This window comes from Benincasa hispida, chromosome 8 (genome assembly GCF_027475165.1).
Source record: "Benincasa hispida cultivar pf3 chromosome 8, pf3_genome.v1.1, whole genome shotgun sequence".
NCBI lineage: Eukaryota > Viridiplantae > Streptophyta > Magnoliopsida > Cucurbitales > Cucurbitaceae > Benincasa > Benincasa hispida.
The window spans coordinates 51,472,803-51,485,582 of record NC_143485.1 but is presented as its reverse complement, the minus strand read 5'-3'; the positions used below and the strand labels follow the sequence as shown (position 1 = coordinate 51,485,582).

Sequence of the window (12,780 nt, the reverse complement as noted above, 5' to 3'; positions counted from 1 at the left end):
GGCTTGTGATCCAATCACAAAACCAAGTCCGTCTCGGGCCAATTAGAGGGTGGGGTCCCTTGTTTAAGACTCAGAGTCAGCACTTAAGGGAACAACCTTTCTACTATCCCTAGAAACGGGTGGGAGTGAATTCTGTCTTGCACCCTATGTCCCCAGCTATCTACCCGGTCTTAGTTGTGAAATGGGAGGCTTATTGAGCCAGCGCTATTGAGCCAACCATCACCTATGCAAATCTAAGGATAATACCGAATAAATAGGAATTCATAGTTAGACCAAGATTAAGGTAAAGTTACCTAGGTCATCGCTTTGAAATAGTCAGTCTTAAATAATAAACAGTGTTATAAAGTAACAGTGACTTATTTCTTGGTCTGCTTTTATACAAGCTCTTTGCATAGGACGTCTCCACTTGTAAATCTCCACATGAACAATTTAAGATCACATCGTTTGTACAAAGTACAAAATGGGCCACATCCGATTGTGTTTCCAGAATAAGGTATCCAACCTTATCTATATATTTATAGACCGTTTTGGCTATCTACTCAAACTTGATCCACTCTTATGTCTCTACATAAAGTCCAAGTACTCATGTAATAGCCATGGATCTTAGTTTATTGAATTTAGTACAATTTACATATTCAATAACAGTTTTATTGAACAAAACCTCAATAACATCTTTATTGAAAATATAATATGTTCAATCTTACAAATTGTAGTTTCATGACATACAACCCAACAGGTCGCGCGAAGGTTGTTGATAACTGGCAGAAATTCCAGTTATTATAAGCCTTTTATTTAGAATTATGAGGGCTAATAAGTAGAAAATGCGGTGATAATACTTAAAATTTGCGAAAAATTGAGTTTTACATCGATTAGCACCTAAATCCTCATTGACCCCAATATTATGTGTTACTACGTGCCAAAGTGTCTATTTTTATAGCTATCGCGGGAATCAAATGCATGCGTTGAAAATAAGCAATCGCAGACAAACGCATGCGCTGAAGCTAGGTGACCGCAAAGACAAACGCATGTGCTAAAAACCGAGCTATCGCATAGACGAATGCATGCGGTGATCATATGCGTCCATCGCATGGAAGTTGCAGTGATCAATTTGAGATTGCGGCCACGAGTGACAACCATAATAGAAGGGTGATCGCAAGATGGGTTGAACACATTGATACTTCAGCTGAATCAAGCTTGGACGTATACCTTGGGAGTATCAACAAGATAAGACGATGTGACATTGCCCATACCGCGACAAAGACAGCAGTAAGACATAACGCAATCATGATAGTTGTGGCATTTAAACTCTATAAATAGCCCCTTGGACCTTCATTTCAAAGCATCCCAACTTCTGCCTCAAGGCAGAGGTTTGCGATCACAGATGACAGCAAGAGCCAAATCTTTAGTGAGAATTCTTCATCTCCACAAACCAGACCGAGTGACGACCGAAGCTTTCGCCGGAGATAGAGCTCGAGAGAGTGTAACACGGGTTTTGATAGGTATGATTGATGATATTCTATGCTCGAAATGATGCGATACTACTTCTAAATATGCGTTAATTATGGATGTTCATGTAGTATGCCATGCGTTGTCACTAGTTTCTTTACAATCAAACTAAGTGTAATTCCACCATAAGTTTCTTGGTGTGATCCGAGGTCGAACACGGGGACTGATTTAGGTTATTGTGGTATGTTCATGATATATGCGACCAGGTTTTCAATCTTTAAAAATGTGTTTGTACAGGTATATAAATTGCGATAAAATAAAGTAAAGCAGTAAAGATGCGATAATAAAATGAAATACAATAAACCTAAGCTACACGATACAAGATACATGCTTCATGTACAAGATGTTGGGGTCAAGGTTGGCTGTTAAAGTTGTGCAAAGACGTGCAATGCGGCGGCAAATCTTATGAATAGAATAGAAAGACAAAGATAAATAATATAAACAACGCAAGTTCTCAATTGCGTTAAAGCTATAAATGTTGTTCCCTCTTCTCTTGGCGTACACCTTTCAGTAATCAGCACGCTCCCACATGTCTGTGGTGAAATAGAGACTAACATAATGAATCCAAGGTTACTTTCATGACTGGAAGTTCTACTCGCTTTAGTTAACGCATTCTTTTGACCTTCTCTCGATAAATCAGAATGGCATCTTCACTTTTGCTCTCAAAGGTGAAGATGCCGTCTAGCATGCCTTAGCTAAACGTGTTTTATATCTTTAACACAGATTAAGTACTTAGTTAATTCATATTGCTTATCAGGGAATTAAGAAGACATCATGAAGAAAGTGATTGACGGTTGAACAAAAATAGACAGAAAATGATAAATGAAAGTTATCGAAACATTTAATATCTCTATTAAGTGTTTGATACATGGTGTGTGAATGAAGAGATAAAGGAAACATGAAATACAACGATGAAAGAGATAGAACAGATACAAACAAGTGTCAATGTCTTGGCACTGATTCGATGGAGATCTGCTTGTCGGATAGGATGGATTTGATGGTAGGAAGAGCTTCCCTCTCAGGCTTGCTCCACCGGTAGCAGGGATCTTTGCACAAAGCTTTCAATCGAGTGTTTGGCAGATTAGATCTGAGATTCACCTCTCGGCCTTATCTCGTCTTCTTCCCCGATTTCTTTACTTAAGCACTCAGCTCAGCCTTTTCTCTCAACATTTTTGCAGCATTTACCCCGTATCTCGTAGCATTCATTTTCTCTTAATCAATGGGGTATTTATAGATGCAGATCTTTGACTCCGGCCATATGGTCTTCACTGATAGTTATGGTAAATTCGAAGATGGAGGGATATTATTCCTTCTGTTATGCAATCAGACCGTCAATTCTGCACAACCGTTAATTGTACACGTGTCTCAATCTTCCGCTTTTGCATTGCTCAACTGCATCTTTCGATCATGGATTCGCATGCGGTGTTGTTTTTATTACCGTATGCGGTTGCACACAGCTCTGGATCGACTAACGCATTGCACCGTCATTGCAGTAATCGTCTCTTATTGTTGATTGACGGCCACAATGTGACAGAGATGCGTTGATCAATTTCTCGTGAGCCTTGAGCGCAAGCAGTGACTTAGTCTCCTGCAAAACAGAGTAAAATTCGGCTTGTCTTCCATCTCTATGGTGTTAGTGGGTGTAATTGCAAACATTTATAATTATTGTAATACTAGGCTAATTTTTATACAATAGGCGCATATTCACTAACTTTTGGCCACAATATCTGGATAAGGTGGCATAAATAACTTGTATTTCTACAAGTTATCAGAGAGACATTTCCACCATTCATCCATGGCACCATCGGCAGCCTTGACGCAGAGTCCTTCTTTTCTCCTCTAACCTCTGTATTGTATTACATTTTAGCTTAAGATATTAAGACATTTTGTAATCAATGCATATCTTGATTCCTTCAATACCATATGCTTCGTCATCTTTATCTTTATCATCGTTTACCTTCATCGTTTATTTATCAAAGGCGATCACATACTTAATCGTGTAGCCTAGAGATAGGACGCATGTAGCAACCCACCGAGAGGTGTGTGTTGTGCGAGTATAGTGATTTAATCCTCTTTTCTTGGTGCACAAGAAGAAATCCGGGCTTTAATGTCAGTTTTAAACCGACATTAAAGGACTTTAATGTCAGTTGACAATCGATATTAAAGATAGTGTTATTAAAGCCCTTTAATGTCGATTGCCTTTAATGTCGGTTTTAAACAGACATTAAAGGGCTTCAATAACACAGTCTTCAATGTCGGTTGCAACTGACATTAAAGCCTCTGTTTTTTTTTTTAATTATGAACCGACATTGAAGCCCGAATCAGTCCGTTTTTTTTTAAATTTCATTGCCGAATCCAATTTTTGGTAAAAAAGTATAACATGACCCATCATCATTGAACGTTGTGGCTATGACATATTATTCATGTATGAATTGTAAATCTATTACATTTAATCCACAAATTCTGCTATAAAATTATAATTTAAAAGGTTGTACAATAATTCAGGCCTTGAAAACACAAATTACAAGTAATACAAACATTATGAGATTATTGTCTCTCTCCACTTGGTAAGTATGGATCCCTTCATAATTCTTCTTGAACCAACCCACTAGCTTCAGCAGTGTCTGATTATAGGCATCTTTGTTTGACCACTGTTGTTCGAAGGATCACAAACAAAAAAGGTTTAAGACAAATGATTGAAAGTGAAAATGTGATAAAAATTCATATTCAACTAACCGTGTTTATTGGGAATGCGCATAAATGGTACATTCAATGAAAAATTCTTATAGTGAATGTGTTGGATCTAAAGTTCCCCAAGAAAAAGCATAAAGAGGTTGCGATACCAGATATTTACTCCTGTGTTGCATCTGCAAAACAAGAAAACTCAATAGTTGAATAAATGAGAGAATCTTCTTTTTCAAGATTTTGAAGAAGAGAAGCTTGGTTAACTAGATATGAGATACGAAGACGATGAAAAATTTTCGGCAGCATAACGATGCTACCACAACAAAACCAAAAATTTACCTTGAACCTATTCAAAGAAACACACTCCCAAAAATATTTCACAACCACTTGTTCTCAACAGAACTATCAAAATTTCCAAAACAATGAATATTTAAGAACACATACATCAATAAGAAAATTTAGCTCACAATATACTTCAAACCTCAAAAGTTGTCACAAAGACTACCATAGTGCATGAATAACCCACAAACTACCATAGTGCAACCTACAAACTCGAGCAGCTTGAATCAAATCTAAACTACAAATAAATAGTATCCATGAGTCATAAACGGGTGTTACATTCTAATCCAATGTGGTCCAAAGAGAAATAAATAGTATCCATGAGTCATAAACATGTGTTACTTCTAAGGGGAAAAAATAAATGCAGCTTCCTTTTGTCTTTTGGAAGGTAGGGATGCAATTTTGTACAGTTTTACTTTAGGTGGCATAAGTTTTGACCTTTTGACAATGACAACTTTTTACATTTTTAGTGGAAAGTAAAACTAGTGGGAAGAAATGCAAACATGGATAAGTATATAATGACTAGATTCCACCATAAGGTTCACTAGAGGATGAGTCCAGGCCAAAAGGTTTAGTCAGTAGAAATGAAGAGAAAACAAATTACGACATTAGTAATCAGTACCTTGATTAAGTTTTGAAATTGCAACGAATGACCAGGAAGGAGTGGCAATTTTCCCTCCTTAAGGTTCATGAAATGCGTTTCTGGTAATGTGGATCCTCGGACAATCTCATAAATAGCAGCTCCCAAGGAGAAAATATCAACTTTGTCAAGATAATCATATCTTTTATTCAGAATTTCTTGAGGCATATAGCATGCATCACCCTCCTCAATCGGTAGGCTCTTATCAAGAAGGGTAACACACCCAAAATCACCAAGTTTAAAGATGCCATCTTTGACATAAATATTGTCAGGTTTCACGTCTAAGTGAATTACTCCTTTCTCGTGCACAAAGAGCAATGCCTTTGCAATTTGTTTGTAGTTTCATTGTCAGTAAAGAAGCCATGAATTTCAGGAGTTACCAGTTTTAGAAAACCTGTCATAGATGATGACACTGACTAGCATGGAGATGGTAACAAAAGCAGTTAAACTTGCAGGAGGGATTTGAAAGTGGCTACCGACGCTTTGGTCGAGAGTCCTGCCTTGCTTGATGAAAAGGGTCTGTGCCTGTGGCAACATTGTGCTTGGAATGAATGTGCATATCAGAATTGGGACCATTCTCAACATCTGTTTTGTCTCCTCCACTTGAGTCACTGAACATAGCTTCCATAGTTGAGTTAAGCCTGTTCTTATGACAGCCTCGTTGAGGAACCTATATATGCAGTGAAGAAATACAATTTCATTGAACCCCTCATAATGTACCTATGCCAATTCAGTAACCCCAAGATGTTCTACATCCATAAACACTTCAGGACCAAGTTTTAACTAAATAAACCTACTCTGATTTATACAAATTGGTCTTTTTATGCACTTTGCATATAAATCTCTGTACTTTTCTTTTGATTTCACCTAAAATAGCTCGTGTCAATGTATCTTTCCTACTTTTGATTATTGTGTGACTATGTTTGGATCTGAACACAAGTAAACACGGTGATGTTAACAGGTACGTAACAACAATAATTTAGCTGCTAATGCAAGTGATTCTAATTTTAGAGATAGTAACCTCAAGGATGGAGTGGAATCAATCTTGAAAGATCCTTGCTTAGCGTACTCCTCAAGCTGAAGCTCATGGAGTTACCGAGGGTCATAAGAAAGAGGCTGCCTCCAATTCCAAGCAGTAGCTACAATGACCTTAGCCATCCTGATGAAAGGGCTTCCAGTGGGGAGCTTGTGCCTATAAAAGGGTGTGCCTGCAGAAAATATGAGAATGGCTATTGCAAGGCCTACAGTGGGAATGCCATATCCCAAACTCCATCCTACATTCTCTTGTATGTAAACAAGAGTGGTGGTGGCAAAGAGAGTGCCAAAGAAAATACTGAACATCCACCAGTTGAAGAAGGATAACTTCTGGGCCTTCTCTTCGGGATGGAAATCGTCGAACTGGTCGGCGCAGGAAAAAATCCTACACAAAATTGAAAAACATAGAACTAATTCATTTCCCAAAAAAATCATCATACTGCAAAAGACGATTTCAAAAAAAAAAAAGTTTTTTTTTAAGGAAATAAGACCTTTCATAGATATAACAAAAAGAATCTAATGCTCAAACTTACAAGAAATGATATTAAAGAAAAATACAACAATGGATAAAATAGAGAAGAAACGATTTCAAAAAAATGTTTTATTATTTTTTATGTCATTAAGAACTAAGTGAACTGTACCTGCACATTTTGTTCTTTGATTACCAAATGGGTCTATGCCTACATCTGAAGCATCTTTCAAGTATGGGTTCTTCATGCAAGGAGGAGGCATAACTCGATAGGGTAGAGCAACTACAGATTGAGAAACATAGTTTTGTTTCTTTGGCATTGCCATTGTCTCTTTCTCCATATCCACATTATCTGATCCAAACATGTCGTTTCCATGTTCCACAACTTGTTCACAGCCAGATAAACTCGGCAGAGGATGTACTAAAACACTTTTTGCGCCAAAATGAATATTAAATGAAGAAAACTAGTACATTACATTGTTCGAACAACTTAAATCACTAATTTCATAAACGAATACAAGGCTGTCAGATTTTGAAGCCCCAAAAATATTTCAGATCAATGTCCCCATATTGATTAATGACTCCGACACTAATTCTCATTAGTTGTAAGTGATTAACCATTTACCATTATTGATTTGGAAAGTTCAGCTTAACATGATTACAATTAAGCGTATATCATTTACACGTGATCATTTGATTTCTTATATCAATCCCACTCGATACAATTAATTAATTGAGATAAAAGTTCAAGATCGTCAACTTACCATGTATTTTTCTCTTAGTTTTAACAGTATTAATCTTTTCTGGAAACAAAATGCTTAAACCGGAGGAACAGCAGAAGCTTTTAGGGCCTCACCTGAAGAGCAAAGACACTGGTAGGCCTCCAAAAGTGAAAATGATTTGGAATGTGAAAATTTTTAAGACAAACACCTTCTGAGCGGTTCCAAACACTTTCCAAACACCTAAAAAATACACAAACAAAAAAGGTTTAAGACAAAGGATTGAAAGTGAAAATGTTATCAGAATTCATATTCAACTAACCATGTTTATTGGGAATGAACACAAGGGATACTCACTTGACGCTTGTAAACAGGAGAGAGAAGCAACTTTAGATATAAAAACAAGTCCAATACTCAAGACAGGCTAAAAGATACTCACTTGATGCTTGTAAACAGGCTCAGGCTTCAAATGTCTAGCATCATTCCAGAAAACCTCAGTATCAGAACCAGATTGGATAACAAATTGATACTTTGACAGCTGATACTTCAAATCAAGCAATCAAAATCCCTCCTATAAAAACAACCTCTTATCCCATCCTTCAATTCAACAACCCACTAAAAATCGCGAACATCCATCATCCAAAGTACACAAAAGGGAAAAACCAGAGAGTAGGGGAAGATATATGAGATGGAAAAATCATGTGCTATCATTCTTGTTTTTGTTTTTGTTTCTTTAAAAAATATAGAATCACAACAATTCATAGATTCATAAATCAATGAAATGTACAAAAGGAAGGAGGAGGAACATTAGCCATTGACAAAGTTAAAAGGGAATTACCATAACTTTTTTGATTAATTTGGAAAATGAATTGAATTTGTGTACAATTTTGAGAGTATATATAAAAATAAATTAAAAACAAACAACAAATTATACAGAAAATAGTAAATGCACTAACATAACCAAACTATTATGCATGCCATAAATAATTCAATTTTCTTCTTTGCTTTCATTATTTTGATCCACATATGCTTTCTATATATTGTACTTAACCTAATAATAATCATAATTAAAAAAAATCTCACCAAAATCTAAAAGCTGAAGAACATAATGCATTTCACAATTCACATAGGGCTCTTTATTAATTACCACCACCACAACCATACATCAACTCCTTTACCAGCATTACACAGTAGTAGAATATTCTCTTTTCCAAAGTTAAAAATTTAATTTAAGAAGTTCTGGAGCCATAATATTGAAATAACCCCATGTTTAAATCCAAGAGATTGAGCAAAAAAATCAAACCAAAAACAAGCTACAAACAAACTCACCATGTTACTGAAAATAAGAACCACGACATTGACTTAAGCATAGAATGGGCAATTTGTAATTGGATAAAGGGATTAAAAAAGAGATGCGTAGCTTCGAACTAACCGAGAGGGTGAGATCAGACTTCAGAGAGAGAGAGAGAGAGGTGCTCCTCACTCCTCAATCATGCCCGTCTTTAAGACTCCCTTCAATGACTACTCCATCAAGTTTAGCCCCTTCTATGAATCTCGCATCGCCGTTGCCACCGCTCAAAATTTAGAAATCATTGGCAATGGTCGCCTTCACGTCCTTGATCTCAATCCCGTCGGTCCCATATCCGAGCACATTTCCTTTGACGTCGCCGATGGAGTCTATGATGTCTCTTGGTCCTAATCTCATGACTCCCTTCTCGTTGCTGCCATCGTCGATGGCTCTATCAAGCTTTACAACCTCGCTTTTCCCCCCACATCTAATCCCATTCGTTCCTTCCACAAACATACTCGCGAGGTTCACTCTACTGACTACAACCCCATTCATTCGACTTCTTTTTTACTTCCTCTTGGGACAATACCACCAAGCTTTGGACCCTAGACTGCCCCACCAGTGTCAGAACATTCAAAGAGCATGCCTATTGCATCTATTCCTCCGTCCTGAACCCTCGTCACAGTGATGTCTTTGCTTCCACCTCTGGCGATTGCACCGTTCGCATTTGGGATGTGCGAGAACCAGGCTCCACTATGGAGAGACCCACGACCAGAAGAGACCCAAACGTGATGGAGACTGACGAAGGATGACAGACAACCATGGATGGATGACAGACATCCTGATTCGCACGACCAACGAGAGATAGGGTTTTGGTAAGAGAGAAATGAAAGGGTTTGGGTAGGAGAGATAGGCGCAAGAGTTGGAAAATGAAAGGGATTTTTTTAATAAAGTAAGAAAAATAAATAAATTAGACTTTTAATGTTGGTTTAAAATCGACATTAAAGCCCATCTTCAATGTCGGTTTAAAACCAACATCAAAGATCCATTTTTTTTTTGTTTAAAACCGACATTATACATTTGATTTCACTTTTTTCAACCGACATTAAAGCCCAAAATTATTATAGTGGTGAAAGACTGTAGCAATGCTTGTCTATGGTTGTTGCAATGCTTGTCTATAAGTTAATTAACCGCGTCTAACTGCCTAAGAAGATAAGAGATGGAACACACTAAAGAAAAGTATGCATTGTCCCTAGAGATAGGCACAATCTTATGCTCGACGCAACTTACATTATAGAGATATAGTCATGTGGCTGACCACCGAGAGGTGTGCGATGCGTTAGTACGACGAGCTGGGATTACTTGAGTGATTTAATATAATAAACATTACTGTGCGTTAACAGTTGTTGTGTATCTACCAATTCTCATCGCAAGTCTTCTATTACTCTATCTGTTTAGTTAGGAGTAGGAGTAGTGTGTATATCCATTAAACTTCTTCTTTTTACTTTTATTCATCACCTCAAACGCATTACTTCACAAGCATTATTGAGTGATAAGTCCTTGTGTTTGACCTCGAATTACCCAGAAACTTGCATTTTCGTTATACTTGGCGAGAAGGCAAGAAAACTTGTTATAGGAACGCATGGTCATTTCACACTAGATTAACACATTTTCATTCTAATGCATGACCTCCGATGCATGGGCATAAATGCATAGCTTAAGCATGTCCAACGCATGATTGCGTGCAATAACATCATCACCTGTTCCTTTTATAAATCCACCAAGTTTTTAGCGCCATTGTAGGGGACTTGGCAGCTAATGCTTTGTTAAGTTTTGTGTTTTCGTAGGCACCCTTTTAATCTTCGGCATATTGTAGCTTGTGCGACCAAGCTACAAACAATATTTGAAGTATAGGCGACGTGTCGAAAGTTGATATTGACCCCGAGATAGAAAGTTTATCTGTCGCTTGAGCTGGAAGCAGTCTTAAGCGCATATCATCTATCATGCATCCAACAATTGCTGAAGCTCCAATGATCAGGGCGAGTCCCCTGACCCAAGTAGTTGAGAGTTATCTCCTGCATGGGAGACTCCTTGCGGTGACAATACTCCAACTCCTCTAGGGACGTCTTTTATTCTATCTTTACGTTTCTTTCTTAATTTAGTTTATTATTTTTATTTATTGTTATTTTGGATATGTGGTTGCTTCCTTGGTTGTGGTGCGTTTGCTCCTTGTAGGTGTGATAATAACTCTCCTCGGTGCGCAGTTACAACGGAAGAATCCTCTACACCCTTCAACGCATGACCTTAATCGGATGAATTCCAACGCATTGTCGCATGCGTTATTCTACTTAAGGTTCTTTTCTTATTATTTTTTATGCATTATCCTTTTTGAAATTCTTCTTGTTCGATTGTGTTCTTTTGCGATGTTTATATGATGGTATGTATAGTTCATTGCATCTTCTAACTAATCAACGCAAGACATTCTTTACTTTTATCAGCTTATTCAAATTTTGAAAGTCTTAAGTTTTATTTTGTTCAAACATTTATTATCGCATTCTTGTAATTTTGTTTTTAGCATTGTGGTGAGAACGCTGCCAACCTCTAAGTTTGGGGGTGGCAGTGGTCTCAGAGAATTGCATTCATTGTAGTGCGATCATTTGAAAAAAAAAAGCTAGTTTTTGAGAATAATAACTCCACTGTCAACGCAATGGGGAAACCCATGTTGATAAGAGTTAAGTTGTGAAAGGAATTTGCTCGAAGTTGGATGCTCACATGACATACGTGGGGGCAAGCCAAAACTAAGCAAGTCGCCATGATCAGCACATTAGCACAACTCCTCTGTCCAATGCAAGCCAAATCAAACGAGACAAGAGTTGAGTTGAATATGGAATGTAACCGAAGTTGGATGCTGCATGACACACGTGGGGGTAAGCCAAAATAAAGGGCATAACCAGGTTCAACGCCGCATTTGAATAAGTCATCTCAAAGTTTTGAAGTATTTTGACGAACACATTCTCAAAAGCTAAACGCAAAATTGCGGTGAATGAATAAAAAGTTTTTGAGCAAAGGCTTACCAGGTTTAAACTTAGAAAAGATCTTTTTGAAGAAGCAGCCAAAGTGGAGGAAAGCATTACGGTGATGGTCAGAGGCGTGTGTAAATTATATTCTGAGAAGTTGGTCATCACAAATAAATATCGGAAGGTGAGTTAAGAATTTCTTGAGTATAACACATGCTTGAGGACAAGCATGATTCTATGTTTGGGGGTGTCAGAGCTCAGAGTTGGTTAACGGAGCTGTCATCAGAGGTGGTTGTCAGAACCCGGAGTTGATTGTCGAAGTTATCATCAGAGGTGGTTGTTGGAGTCTGGAATTAGTTCTTGGAGTGTAACAGTGGTCGATGGGTGGAGCCACTGAAAACAAGGAAAGAAGGGAGAGTTGAAGTGAGTTTAGATGAGTTGGTAAAATATACAACTCAACTCCACCCAACATTTAAAGTTGATGGACCAAACAATGAATTGATTTATTATACCAACTCAATTCAACTCATGTTGGTGAGTCAAACACCCCCTTTAAGTTATATTTTGTCGCTATTTTTGTAATTTTGATTGATTTTATATGGTATAATAAAAATGTTGATTTATCTCTTATGTCATTGTCAGATGCACAAATATATGAAAATATTGATGAAAATATCGGCATGTGGACGGAATTTTAATACTACGTTTATAAATAAAGTTGAAATATAATATACCCCTTCAAAAAAATTAAAAATTTAATATCCATCACCACACATAGTTGAGTTAGAAAAGATAATAATATGACCCACTAGAATATTTATAGGACTACGGGCTTCAACTTTATGGATAAAATGATAATGAATGAACTTTTTTTAGGGAAAAAAATGAAATGAGATTTTTTCTAACTAAAAAGAAATAGTACAAGTGGGATAGACGAAGAAAAATAAAATAATGAATCTAACACGATATACAAATATCAAACACGATGTCGTAACATGATTATTGAAAAACAGAATAACGTAATATCAAATAATAAACGTATAGATAGTAAGACATAGGGATTGATAACCCTATTTGGTGCA

The 12,780-nt window shown here is 37.1% G+C and overlaps 2 pseudogenes; one reads left to right on the top strand and one right to left on the bottom strand.

Moving 5' to 3' along the window:
* Positions 1-5,539: 5,539 nt before the first annotated feature.
* LOC150034662 (protein NRT1/ PTR FAMILY 5.2-like) lies at positions 5,540-8,751 on the bottom strand (annotated as a pseudogene).
* Positions 8,752-8,885: 134 nt separating this feature from the next.
* On the top strand, positions 8,886-9,493 carry LOC120084098 (peroxisomal targeting signal type 2 receptor pseudogene; annotated as a pseudogene).
* Positions 9,494-12,780: the final 3,287 nt, after the last annotated feature.